General features: G+C 46.7%; 1 pseudogene across 1 annotated transcript; it reads right to left on the reverse strand.

Moving 5' to 3' along the window:
• Positions 1-4,416: 4,416 nt before the first annotated feature.
• LOC113877912 lies at positions 4,417-7,788 on the reverse strand (annotated as a pseudogene). Its single transcript, XR_003506857.1, has one exon. The product of XR_003506857.1 is annotated as a dnaJ homolog subfamily C member 8 pseudogene (transcript).
• Positions 7,789-12,909: the final 5,121 nt, after the last annotated feature.

Here is a 12,909-nt window from a genome sequence, read left to right on the forward strand (position 1 = left end):
CCAGGGATCCATATCCTTCAGAACCTTGCTGCTCCCAGGAACTCACAGACCTTCTGCCGAGTGGTAGGGTTAGGGATGGGGCAAACTGCTTGCTTCCTTTCAGTTCTCCGAATCCGCTGGCCCTGAATGATGCTGCTGCTGCTGCTAAGTCACTTCAGTCGTGTCCGACTCTGTGCGACCCCAGAGACAGCAGCCACCAGGCTTCCCTGTCCCTGGGATTCTCCAGGCAAGAACACTGGAGTGGGTTGCCATTTCCTTCTCCAATGCATGAAGGTGAAAAGTGAAAGTGAAGTTGCTCAGTCGTGTCCGACTCTAGCGACCCCATGGACCGCAGCCTACCTGGCTCCTCCGTACATGGGATTTTCTAGGCAAAAGTACTGGAGTGGGATGCCATTGCCTTCTCCGTGCATGATGCTAAAACCTAGATATTTGACTTGTCTTTTACAGATTTATGCCTTTTTCTTTGATACCTGGTACCCAGCTTCCATTAACAGGGAGAGGAGGGCCTTTGTTCCTTCTAGGCATTGAGCCTGTGTTGTGCTGGCCAGCAGAAGGTCATTGACATATTGCAGCAGGGCACAGCTTAAATCTTGTCCAGGAAATTTAGCCAAGTCAGCAGCCAAGTCTCCGCTGAAGAGAGTAGGGGAGTTCTTGAAGCCCTGAGGAAGCCTTATCCAAGTGAGCTGTTCCTTGTTTCCTGTATGTGCATTTTCCCATTCAAAGGCAAATAGTGGTTGGCTGACAGGTGCGACACAGAGGTGGAAGAAGGCATCTTTTAAGTCCAAGCAGGAAAACCATTTGGTTGTGGAGGGGATCAGTCCTAGTAGGGTGTACGGATTAGGCACTGACAGGTGCAGAGTAATTGTTGACTCTTTTACAGCCCTTAGGTCCTTAACCAGATGGTAGTCGTGTGTCCCCAGCTTTCTTACAGGCAGCAATGGGGTGTTCCAGAGTGGCTGGCATTTTATCAGGAGTCTGTGTTGGAGTAGTCTGTCTAAATGAGCCTGGGTTCCCAGTTGGGCCTCTCAGGGAGTCAAATACTGTCACAGTTTTCCAGGCTGAGCTCCCAGTTTGAGATCAATCAGGATGGGGGTGTGATGTTTGCTAGGCCTGAGGGATTCTCCTCGGCCCAAACTAGTGGGTATCCAGTCTCTAATTCAGGAGGAATGGTCCTCTCTTCTGGAGGGGAGGAATACAGGCACCATTCTTCTCTCCATACTGCAAGAGTCATAATCAAAGATGAGGGCGGTCCTGTTTATTTTAGCTGGGCTGACCCTTTGGCAGAGAAGGAAGTTTGGGCCCCCATCTTGGCAAGCAGGTCTCTTCCCATCAAGGGGACAGGGCAGTCAGATAGATAGAGGAATCCCAATACTACTTCATGGCCCCCTAATTGGCATCGTCAAGGACCACAGAAGGGCCTGTGGGTCTGAGCGCCTGTGGCCCCGATGATAGTGGTTTCCTTCCCCAAGAAGGGGGCTACTTGTTGAGTGACCACCAAATGTTCAGCACGGGCATCCACCATAAAGTCCACTGGATGGCCCCCTACTTGAATTCTGACCATAGGCTCTCGGGGGCCCAGTTGGAGAGAGCCTGGTCCTCTCTAGTCGGATTCTGCTCCAGCTAGCCTGATCAGATTAGCACTGGGTGGCTCGGGTTGATATTGGCTCGGCAGGCCTGCTGCTTTGGTTTTCTTCTCGGGGTGGCTGGGGCACTCATTCTTCCAATGTCCCTTCTCCTTGCAATAGGCACACTGATCGTGGCTGAGGGAGTTCCTCTTTCTCAGGTCTGGGCCTTTTGACTTATGAGGTGGCCCCGCTGGGGTGCAGGCTTTGAAAGGGCAGCTACCAAGAGTGCAGCTTTTTGCTTCATCCTCTTTTCTGCTTCTTGCCATGCTGTTTGGTCACGATCAACAAACTTTGTTAGCTATTTCTAGCAGTTCTGTGGCATTTTTTTCCTGTAAAAACCCTTCTAACTTCTGTAATTTCTTCCGGATGTCTGATTGGGCCTGTCCCACAAAGACCACATTTATCATCCATTGGTTCTCAGGGGCTTCAGGATCAAAAGGGGTGAAGGCCTCACATAACCTCTCGTAGAAGTCAGCCGGGCTTTCATCTGGTTTTTTGCAGCACCTCAGTGATCTTGGCCATGTTGGTAGGTTTCTTAGCCCTGGCTTTTACTCCCTATAGGAGGGCCTGTCGATACCTGTCCAGCCGGTTTTCTCCCTCCCTTGGTGTTGGGGTCTCAATGGGGCTCTTCTTCTGGGAAGGCCTCCCATACCAGTTCTCCACCTCTAATTGACCCCCTGGAGCCATTCCCGAGCCTCTGTCACGACTCGTTGGTGCTCCTCGGTGTTGAACAGGGTGAGGAGAAGCTGCCGACAGTCCACCCAGGTGGGGCGATGAGTCTGGAAAATGACTCTAGGAAATGGATCAGCACCTGAGGTTTTTCAGAGTATGAGGAGGGTATGATGCTTCCAGTTGAGAAGATCAGTCGTGGAAAATGGTTGGTGGTAGAAGACAGTTCTCCTCTCTTGTAGAGTCCCATCAGGGGCAATACGCTGCAGTCTCTGGGTCTCTCTTAGAGGCATTTGAAGTGTTAGGGCAGCTGCCCCTTGAGCTGACCGGAGATGCCTGCTCACTGGCCCTGGGGTGGCTGGTCGTTGGGGCTTCAGGAGCATCAGGAGGAGGAGGTGAAACGGAAGAAGGTGGACTGTCTGCTAACTGCAGATCAGCCGCTCCAGGCAGGGGAGCTGTAGGGACGTAAGGTGGGGGCATTGGAGGCATGTCTTCAGCCTCGCCCTGGAGGATAGGCAGTTCCTTTTTCTGGCGTGAAGCCTTTTTTTCCGATTGAACCACAAGAACCTTACATTGCCCCTGACTTGTCATACAGAACCGAACCCAGGGAGGCCTTAGCTGGGCGATTTCTAATCATTGGTCAATATATGGAAATTGGTCTGAATGGCCAGGGTCTTAGGTCACAACTCTATATTGCTCGGACAGTGGGCACATCTAAAGTCCCCTGTGGGAACCATCCGACACCAAAGGAGGGCCACTCTAGGGTACAAAGAGTGCGCAGCTTTCCAGGGGTTAGTTTCACACCATATTCTCCAGAGAATCCTTTGTTAACATTTTTAATCATGCATTTTAAAACAGTAGGTTTTGAGGTCGAACTGCCCATTAAGTGAGAGTTCCCACCCTGTGGTGGTGCCCCACAATGAACAAAGGGAAACACTCACTTTTGTCTGCCTGGCCGCGCCCCTCGTGGAGATTTAGGCTCCTCTTAGCACTGACAGGTCAGTATAAGCCCCTGACTTGGACCAGCCTCACAGGGAGAGTTTAGATCCCCCAGAGACTGGTGCTGCCCTAAGCTGTATGAGGTCACTGCGGAATCACAGGTTGGAACTCACTCAGGCTCTGTAGTCAAAGACGGTGGTGCACAGGCTCTCGTTCAACACAAGCACACATCCACTGCACACCAGGATTAACAGACCACCCGAGGGAATAAATCCTATTCTGAGTGACCCTCTGGTCACTGGGAGGTGATCAGGGTCCTCTTCTGCCATATGGAGGGTCCTGACTCGGGCAGATGTCCCCAGGGCACTCACCCATCTGACATCCTGTTCTGGAACCAGCTTCTGCTCTCCTGCTAAGTCTGTGCGGGAAGCGGCGTGGGCCATGGCCGACGCAGCCTGTGTGAGGGTCAGTTTAGTTTAGTCACTCAGTCGTGTCTGACTCTTTGCAACCCCATGGACTGCAGCACACCAGGCTTCCCTGTCCATCAGCAACTCCTGGAGCTTGCTCAAACTCATGTCCATCAAGTCGGTGATGCCATCCAGCCATATTATCTTCTGTTGTTCCCTTCTCCTCCTGCCTTTAATCTTTCCCAGCATTAGAGTCTTTTCCAGTGAGTCAGTTCTTCGAATCAGGTGGCCAAAGTATTGGAGCTTCAGCTTCAGCATCATTCCTTCCAATGAATATTCAGGACCGATTGGTTTGATCTTCTTGCTGTCCAAAGGACTCTCAAGAGTCTTCTCTAACACTACAGTTCAAAAGCATCAATTATTTGGTGCTCAGCTGTCTTTATGGTCCAACTCTCACATTCATACGTGAGTATTGGAAAAACCAGTAGTTTTGACTAGATGGACCTTTGTTGGCAAAGTAATGTCTCTGCTTTTTAATATGCTCTCTAGGTTGGTCATAGTTTTTCTTCCAAGGAGCAAGTGTCTTTTAATTTTATGGCTGCAGTCACCATCTGCAGTGTGAGGGTCAGTCTCTGACAGCAGGTTGGCACCTGTCTGTCTGTCACAGGGCCAGTGATTCCTCTGGTTGCCTGACAAGGGTGGTACAAGGGACCAGCTCAGTTGTAGTTTCCTGGCCAATGCACCGCGGTGACGGAAAAAGACAAGCAACACTTGGAGATGGAGAGCAGCAGGGTTTATTCAGCACCTGTGCGGGCTCAGAGGTGTGGCCTCCAGAGTGCGGGCTTCCCGGTCCTAGTGACTTTCCCACCTAAGCAGTTTGGCTGACACATAGGCCGGTTCACAGAAGCAGAGGTGGTGAGCAGCCATAAGCAGGCCAGTTTACAGAAGCAGAAGTGGTGAGCAGTAAGCATAGCAGTAAACTTAAGCAACTATTTTAGTTTTTTTTTTTCCTCTTCAGCCCAAAGGGGTGTCACTGCATTCCTGGAAGGGGGCAAAGGGGGCTGATGGCCATAGTCTCTGAGACAAACAGGAGCTTGCTTCTCCCCTCCCCAACCCAGGCTTCCCAGGGCCTGGGGTATGACAACCTCCCCGGAGCTGCACCCCACCCCCTCCCAGCAGAAGCTTGGGACTGGCTGTGTCACCAGAGGTGTCATTTCCCAGCTGTCTGGGGGAGGTGAGTGAACCCCGGGAGTGTGTGTTGGGTGTGAGGACTCAGCAGATCTAAGATAAGATGTTCTCAGCTCCCTCCCTGTCCCTGGTACAGCCACTTCCCTGGTCCTCAGACACTGACACGGAATGTCTGGGTGGCTCAGCCTCTGTGAAAAGGAAGAAAAGAGCAACTCCCCTGATGATCTCAGATGATGCTGTGGGAGGATAGCTCATGGTTTTTGGCTCTGCGACTACTCTACTTTTTAGTCAGAGAACAAAGATACCAAATTTCAGGCTTTTAGGTTCTGAAGCCACAGCTTCTGGGTCTCAGGTGAGGTTGAAAGGAGGTATAAACAGGCAGAACTCCCCACCCCCACCCAGCCTCAGCACCCTACCCTAGCAGGGGAGCAACTAGTGGAGGATTAGACAAGATGTTAGACACAGGTTTAGGGGTCATTCTCATTCCCGGACAGCCAAGTCCAGGGGATATGGAAGGGACAGAACTCAAATACACTGGGGGAGCCAAGGCCACTGAGTGTGGCTTGGAAAACTGGCACATTGCTCTTCCTGTTGGATTCTGGGGACAGCAGCAGCAGGATAGAAATGAGAGCGCATATGATCCACGGAGGCGGGGACCCAGGATGATTTATCAGGAGGAGAGGACTCTCATTGAGCAGCCCTCCCCACTCACCCCATCTATGCTATGGTGCTAAGGTACTCCCCAAATTTAGATCAGTGGTGGAAGCAGGAGAAGAGGCGGGGTGGGGAGACTAAGTTCACCTGAAAATGACTAAGAGAATGTTTTCTGCAAGCAGGTAGAATGGAGACCCAGATACACTGAACCAAAAGAAAAATCAATATATTCGTATTAACTGAGATCTTAGCTTCTACATTCACCAGATCAATCTCCAGGCCCCACTCCCAGGGCTCATTCAAAAGATGTGGGAGGAGGCCCAGGGTCACTTCTAACAAGCACTTCCAATGGTTCTGATGTAGGCGACGTGAAGGAGACCTTTAATAAAGGTTTTCTTTTATGGCTTTTTCCTTTTCTAACAACTGACTTTGAAGTTGGGGTTGAAGAAGGCTGGGTCATTGTCCCACTGACTCATGAACTTGCTCCATCCACATGAGTCAAACCTGACCAAACTAGTAATTCATTTCAGACACCGTGTGTCCCTCAACACAGTGTGTACAGAAAAGGCCTTCTAATCTGGAGTAGGAGCAGCAGGCCTGAGGGAGCACTGCCTGGAGTGCGGACAAGGGCTTAGCACCACCGCTCTCACTATCAGCTCCTCAAACCTTGTGACCTCTGACTTTGCCCTCCAATCTGGAAGACTCGGGGCTGCCTGCCAATCCCTGGGTTCCTGGAGGGGAGGGAAACTGCCAAGTACCTACTGCCTGTGAGGAACTTCACGTAGATTACCCCCCCACCCAGTGTCTTTTTTTTTTTTTTTTTGGTTAGGGTATAAAAATTTATTACACAGATAGAATATTACCACTAACAAATGCAGACAGGCAAGGACACCACGGGACGGGATGGAGCACGGCTAGCTCTTTGGAAAGTGAACAAGTTGGGTGGCTTGGAGCTTCATGCCACGCAGGTTGGCCAGTCAGATGGGAAAGCACATGCCGGACTCCAGGGACGTCGGGGCGCCCAGTGACCACTCTGGGTGTCGGCGGGCTTCCCATCTGATCTGGGGCTTCGAAGGACGCCACACCCAGAAGCAAGGAACTGAAGCAAGGGGGCTTCCTAAGGTGGCCCAGGCTTGTCTCTGGAGTCACGGCAACGCCAGTGTCAGCAGTGTGTTTAACTGGATGATTTCCACAGGCTACACACGACGCTTCTAACCATCACACTTCAGTGACGTACAAAACATTAAGTTACAGGCTGTGGGAAGAGAAGGCAGCACCTTCCGGTCCCAGTTGGTCTGAGGGGTGAGGGTCGGGGGAGGTTTCTTTTTAAACCGAGCCCCTCATTTCAATGTACAAAATAATTACTTTGATCGGTATTAAAGTGTACTGAAAACAAAATGGACTAAAAAGCAAATACTACTCTATGTTGGGGTGAAAATGGGAGGAAAGAATGAGTCCTTCAAAGCAGGAGGGAGACAGCTGGGGAAGGTTCTGTGGCCGTGACCCTTGGCGGTCACTCATGCTGCTCCATTTTTACTTTTGGTGGTCTCAGGAAGGTCCAGTTTTTCTTCTCTTTCTTTCCTTTCGTATTGGCTTGGAATTTCGCCAGCTGTCCATGCGACCATCTCGACTTTCCTCAAAATTTTTCTGCCACTCCCTTTCTCGTTTGGCTTTTTCTTGAGCTTCAATCTCTTCCTCCCGTTGTCACTTCCTTTCATGCATCTCTTTGGCTTCTCTCTCTTTCCTTTTAATTTCCAGCTCAGCAAAGAGTTTCATTGTCTGTTTGTATACTGCTTGTTTGAACAGCTCAGGGTCATCCTCCTCCACATTTGTAGGCTTTCCTTCCTTCTTTAATTGCTTTTTTCGCTCTTTCACGGTGTGTTCCACGTATTCTTTTCCTGCCTGAATTACATCCAGGGCCCTCTTCTTTTGTTCCTGATCCAGTAGCAACTTATAAGCTTTGTCCACAGCTTCAAAAGCCTTTTGTGCTCTGTCAGCATCATCTTGATTTTTGTCAGGATGCACCAGTATGGATAACTGCCGAAACCTCTTTTTTATTTCTTCATCTGTCACTTCAGGATCTATCTGAAGAACCTCAAACGGGTTCAAATTGAAGTAGGAGGAACCAGGACGAGTCAATCTTTCAATCTGATTTTTGGATGTTAGAACTGAATCTCTCTTCTCTATTTGTCTCACCTCACTGTAGAAGGTCATAAATGCTTCCTCTGTGCTGCCTCCTCCACCCGAAGCCCCACTCTCTCCTGGAGCCACCATTTCCCCGGTCCAGCAACCACCGCCCCCAGTGTCTTAATTACACAAATAATGTGACTCCATTCTCCTCAAAAAAATATTAGAACACTAGACATAAAGCTGAGGTCCTCTTGAATATCCCCCACTTTGTCTTTTTATTTTACTTTCTGGCAGTGTTCATGTATTCCTCCTTTTGGGAAAATAAGTTTTCTTGTTTTATATTTTTTTCTACTATTCTATATCCTTAAATATAGATGTTGATTATCTTTTTAAAAAATTTCCAAAATGCAAGATCCTCTCGCATCTCTTTGTATCTATCTTTTAAAAATTCAGCATTATATTGTAAACTAAGGAATTGGTAACATTCAAAATTTAAAAGGTACAAAAGAATGTATAGCAAACCTTTGTCCTGAGCCATGCAAGACCCCTACTCCATATAGCTGCTATCTCCAGTCTTAAAAATCCTCTAAAATGGTCAGTGCAGAGACAAACATAGACAGAGACATAGATACTTATTTCCTCTTGAAAAATACAAATGGTATCAGACTATATGCATTGAGTTTCCCTGCAGTTTTCCAATTATAGACATTTTTTTTTCCCTCTTGTGCTCCCTAGTATCTCTGTTTTTTCCAGACTTCTTGGTAGGCTTTCTTAATACATGGGGGAAATATATGGGAGGAATCTCTCTTTTATTTTGGAGGCTTTTTTAAAATGTCTGCTGGTCCTTGGTTCTCTTGTTAATATTTAATAGGGAGCCACCAAGAAGCAGAGTGGAAGATCTGTGTGTGTGTGTGTGTGTGTGTGTGTGTGTGTGCACGTGCAGGGGAAGGGCACTCATTGACTGGGCTTTGCTGTACCACAGTGGAAGCCTTTTCATGCAGACTCCCAAATGTTGACAAGTGACAGACTTTCTCTGGGATCATTCAGTTTTCTGAGAGGAAAACATCCCCCATTCTCTGTCTCTGCCATGTGTGTGTGTGTGTGTGTGTGTGTGTGTGTGTGTGTGTGGCGGGGAGGGTGGGTTTGAGGGCAGTTCCTATTTCTAGCCTCAAGCCTCACCCCTGTGGTGCTTGGGGTCCCCAAGTCCAAAGCCTCCCCCAAAGTGAGCAGGTGGAGGGGCAGTGTTCGTGACTCAGATGTGAGAGGATAAAGGAGACCAGAGTGTCTCAATATGCTGAACACAGGCTCTCAGCCCACTCTGTGTTCAGCCAGGCCCTGACCCGGAGTCTGGGGACCTCCAGGATCTTCTAGCATCATGTCCTATTTGGTCTGGGTCTGTCAACACCCTTAGTCCACTGTCCAGCCTCCAAAGCCTTGTTGAAATCTTTTAATCCACTGTTTCTTTAGTCCTTGTAGACATATGCCTGTCTGACTCCCGTCATCCACTTAAGTTATGGAAGGCGCAGAAGACAAATGCTCATGGCCAATCTTCCATGCTTATAAGTCTCACCACAGTTTCTTTAACTAGTTCCCTCAAGGACCAGCTGTGGATTTTCTTTTCTTTTGGCTACCAGTGGGAGAACGTGATCTTAGCTCCCTGACCAGGGATCCAGCCGGGGTCCTCTGCACTGGGAGTGTGGAGTCTTCACCCTAGATCACCAGGTAAGTCCAAGGACTGGCTTTTAGGTGGTTACCAATTCTGTCACTGTTACAACAGTGCTTTTAGGAACATTGTTGTAAATACCTCCCATGACCAATCAGCCCACAGGTCAATCCTGTGACGTAGGCACCGTTTTGTTTTTTTTTTTCCTTTTTTTTTTTTTTAACTAGGGCCCCACGCCATGTGGGTTCTTAGTTCCCCATCCAGGGATTGGACCCATATCCCCTGCATTGGAAGTGCAGAGTCTTAACCACTGGATCACCAGGAAAATCCCAAAGTAGATATTGTCTTGATTTTACATCTGGAGACACCTAGGGTCAGAGAAATGCCTTGATAGGGTCTTTTTTAAAGTTGGTTAGTCAACTTTTTATATATATATATAGAATATCTTAAAAATTTTTTGTATAAAACATAATAAAGTGATGTCTTTTAAATCTGTGTAGTTCTCCCTGCTCTGCGCAGAAACCAGACAGGCAAGTAGATAATGAATGACAGTGAAGCATGGTCTCAGTGAGGAGTGTTTCAAAGGAGAACCCAGCACGGCAGGCCTGAGAGGCCTCCTGATCCCAAACTCTCATTCTGCAACCTTCCATTCGTTAGAAATTCACTGGGGTTAGCAAGCTCCTCTATCAAACACTTGCTGAATTGAGTCAGCTGATCTGACCTGATAGCCAGGAGTCTCGGGTTCTGGTCCTATCTCTCTGTCTGAGTGATGTCCTCAAGAAAGCTGCTTTCTCCTCGGGCCTCATTTTCCTCATTTATTAAATGAGGGCTCTTTCACTCTACTATGCCAGGCACTATGCTGGCACCTAGAGCTACACTAGTATATAAGAAAAGAGTTCATGAGAACACAGCATGGGAAGTTCCCTGGTGGTCCAATGGTTAGGAGTCTGCTCATTCACTGCTGAGGGTGCACACTCAATCCCTGGTCTGGGAACTAAAATCCCACAAGCCATGAAGCACAGCAAAAAAAAAGAAAGAAAGAAATGTTTGTCGATTACACCTCAATAAAACTAAAGGGAAAAAAAGAAGCACCCACCGGGATTTTTGACGGATGTAATGAGCAAGTGATCAAGACACTTGCCAACACAGCTCAGACAGACTTAAACCAGAAAGGAGACTCTGAGGGCTCACATGACTGGAGAGTGACTGGAAACAGCAGGATCCAGGTGCTTATATGATGTCATCGGTGATTGGTTTCTCCATGTCCAGCCCTGCTGGCCTCTGCCTTAGCTTCATTTCCAGACAGGGAACAGAAGCAGCTGCAGGCTCACAATCTTTTAAAATACTAGGTTTTGTTTTTTGTTTTTTTTTTAATGAATATGGTTCAAAAGAGCAGATGGAGAAAGTCTCTCTCCCACCCTTTTTCCCAGTCCCCCAGCTTCCACCACTCAGCCACCAGTCCTCCCAGTAGTTGTCTCCTTCCAGATGCTCTGTGCATATTGCTTTCCGTTTTTTCTTTTTTTCCTTTGTTTTTCCTTTTTTAACACAAATGGAAGACCACTACACGAACTGTTCTGCAACTAGCTTTTGTCACTTAAGTATCTTGGAGATTGCTCCAGAACCATGTATAAAGTTTACTTTGCTCCTGGCTGCACAGTATTTCATGGTTATGTAATGATACCAATCCCCTGTTGACAGACATTCGTTTCCAATCTTTTGCCAATACAAGCAAAGCTGCAAGGAATAATATATACATTCCGATTCTACCTGTGTGCAATGTGACGGGCTAGTTTCTAGATGTGAAAATCCTAGGTCAAAGGGTAGGTCTTGGTCTTTGTAGACCTACAAAGGGTAAATCCTAAGTTTTTTGATGGTGATTTTGATGGAATATTGGCAAATTGATCTCAGGTAGATGTGTTATTTTTTTTTTTAAATGAAAGGTTTATTCAGGGATCTATACACTCATTACACAGAGTGTGGGCCATCTCAGAAGGTGAGAGGCACCAGGGTATGGGGTTGTGTTACCAATTGTTACTCTCACCAACAAACAGATGAGGCCTGTTTACTTAAAGCCAATACCCTCTTCAGCTCTATGAAATTGTTTTGGTCATTGATGACGTAAGTTAAGCATGATCTGCATTTCTCGTGTGGTGAATAAAGTCAGCTATCTCTTCAAATACTTGAGAGTTCTTTGTCTTTCCTTTTCTGTGAAATGTCTACCTAATTTTTTGTACATTTTTATTGAGTTGTTATTTTTCTTATAGATTTGTAGGACATTTTTACGTATCAAATTTAGCCCTTTCTAATATGAGTTATAAATATCTTCCTTTAGACTGTCATTTACCTTTTAACTTTAGCTTATTTTTTTACCATACATACTTTTAACATTTTAAGTATGTATTTAAACATATCAATATTTTATGACTCTTGAATTTTGTTGAAGTCTTCTTCACTCCAAACTATTTACTTCTGTGGTATTCTTACCAAAAATGCGTAACCTCAGTCTAACCATGAGAACACACTGGAAAAATCCAAACTGAGGGGCAGTCTGCAAAGTAACTCAATAGTACTCTACAGATGTGTCAAGGTCATGAGAGGGAAACAAACAAACAAACAAAAAACCAAAGGACTGTCTCAGATTGGAAAAGCCTAAGCAGACATGCGGAGAAGGCAATGGCACCCCACTCCAGTACTCTTGCCTGGAAAATCCATGGACGGAGGAGCCTGGAAGGCTGCAGTCCATGGGGTCGCTAGGAGCCGGACACAACTGAGCGACTTCACTTTCACTTTTCACTTTCATGCACTGGAGAAGGAAATGGCAACCCACTCCAGTGTTCTTGCCTGGAGAATCCCAGGGATGGGGGAGCCTGGTGGGCTGCCATCTATGGGGTCCCACAGAGTCGGACACGACTGAAGTGACTTAGCATAGCATAGCAAGGAGACATGACAACTAAATGCAATGTGAAATTCTGGATTACACCCAGAATCAGAAAAAAAAAAAAAAAGCATCAATAGGGAAACTGGAAAAACTCAAATAAGACTTGCGGATTAGTTACTAGTATTGTATCAACACTAACTTCCTTGTTCCATAATTCTAACCAGAGCTATGCAAAATGTCAATATTTGGAGAAGTTGGGTGAAGGATATATGGGAAATTTGTACAATTTTTGAAGGTTTTCCGTGATCTACAGTTATTTAAAATAAAAAGGTTAGAAATGTCAAAGTTTCTTTAAGTGCTTTTGTGGTTTTATTTTTCAAACTGTAACCTTTGATCTATCATTCATATTGGTATAAGGTATTGATCCATATTTTCCCCAAAAGGCTACTCAGTTCTTATAAACTCTTTTTTCCTTGCCTTTTACTTTTTCTGCACTGGGTTTTGGTGTGGCATGTGAGCTTTTCTCTAGTTGCCAGCATGGGCCTAGTTTTGCCCTGCAGCACGTGGGATCTTAGATTCAGCACTAAGGGGATGGAACCAGCATCCCCCTGCCTTAGAAGGTGGATTCTCAACCACTGAACCATAAGGGAAATCCCTAATAAACTTTATTGACTAATCCTTTTCCACACTGATCTTTTTGGGTTTTTTTTTAAGTTGTAAAAAATACATAACATAAAACTTACCATCTTAAACATT

The sequence above is a fragment of the Bos indicus x Bos taurus genome, chromosome 19, assembly GCF_003369695.1.
Source record: "Bos indicus x Bos taurus breed Angus x Brahman F1 hybrid chromosome 19, Bos_hybrid_MaternalHap_v2.0, whole genome shotgun sequence".
Lineage (NCBI taxonomy): Eukaryota > Metazoa > Chordata > Mammalia > Artiodactyla > Bovidae > Bos > Bos indicus x Bos taurus.